The sequence below is a fragment of the Apium graveolens genome, chromosome 9 (assembly GCF_009905375.1).
Source record: "Apium graveolens cultivar Ventura chromosome 9, ASM990537v1, whole genome shotgun sequence".
NCBI lineage: Eukaryota > Viridiplantae > Streptophyta > Magnoliopsida > Apiales > Apiaceae > Apium > Apium graveolens.
Window position 1 is genome coordinate 51,798,154 of NC_133655.1, and position 1,091 is coordinate 51,799,244.

Genomic DNA, 1,091 nt, shown 5'->3' on the forward strand with positions numbered 1-1,091 from the left:
ACATTAGGGATTTCATCGAGATCTGCAATACCTTCAAGTTTAACAGTGTTTCGGAAGATGCTGTGAAGCTGAGGCTTTTTCCTTTTTCTCTGAGGGATAAAGCTAAGTGTTGGTTGCATTCTCTACTAGCAGGTTCTATCACTACTTGGGAAGATCTTGCTCAAAAGTTTCTCACTAAATTCTTCCCTATGGCGAAGACAGCTGCAATCAGGAACGCTCTTACTCAATTTGTGTAGCAATCGGGAGAATCTTTATGTGAAGCTTGGGAGCGCTACAAGGAGATGCTTAGGAAGCGTCCTCATAATGGGATGCCTAACTGGATGATTATCAACTGCTTTTATAATGGTTTGGGAGCATAGTCTAGATCCATGCTCGATGCAGCATCAGATGGAGCCTTATGGGCTAAGAGCTACGATGAAGCTTATGAGTTGATTGAACTGATGGCTGCTAATGAATACCAGAACCCAACTCAGAGACTAACTCAGAGACTAAAGATTTAAGACAGAGCAAAGAGAAGGAAGGAAAGAAGGGAAGAAGGGAGATGGAATAAAGAAGAGATTAATAACTACATCAATATGGATTTTATTAGACAATCAAAGAGATTTTATCACCTGCCATAAAGTTTTATTAAAGGATGTCTTGTTTCTAAATTGTCTTGACAATCATACAATAAATGATTTATCAAGTATTTCTGTTTTGGATAAATATGAGATACGGATTAAATTCAATTTCCGATTGATGTTGATACTTAGGTTGTTGTTAAATATCAAAAGTGGTATTTATATAGATGATTGATGTTTACTTCAGTATGGAATATTGTGAGCATCAAAGTTCGTATTGATATCTAATTTGATATGACATCAAAATGAGTATTAATATCAATAGTTTGGTTTTGAATGAGCTATGAGAATGAAGAACAGAAATAGGAAAGAAGGTGGAATCAAAAAGGATGATAAAGAAACTTTATAAGATGTCAGGATATAGGTAAGATATGGGTATTATGTGGGATAGAAGTAAGGTGAAAAATTCAGGAAACATTTGTAAATTGAGATAGGGAATGCATCCCAGGAGTACGATTAAGTACTGAAGGC

The 1,091-nt window shown here is 35.8% G+C and overlaps 1 non-coding gene across 1 annotated transcript; it reads right to left on the bottom strand.

Moving 5' to 3' along the window:
• Positions 1 to 203: 203 nt before the first annotated feature.
• LOC141688052 (small nucleolar RNA R71) lies at positions 204 to 310 on the bottom strand. Its single transcript, XR_012561521.1, has one exon. It is a non-coding gene; the product is annotated as a small nucleolar RNA R71 (small nucleolar RNA).
• Between the last annotated feature and the right edge of the window lie 781 nt (positions 311 to 1,091).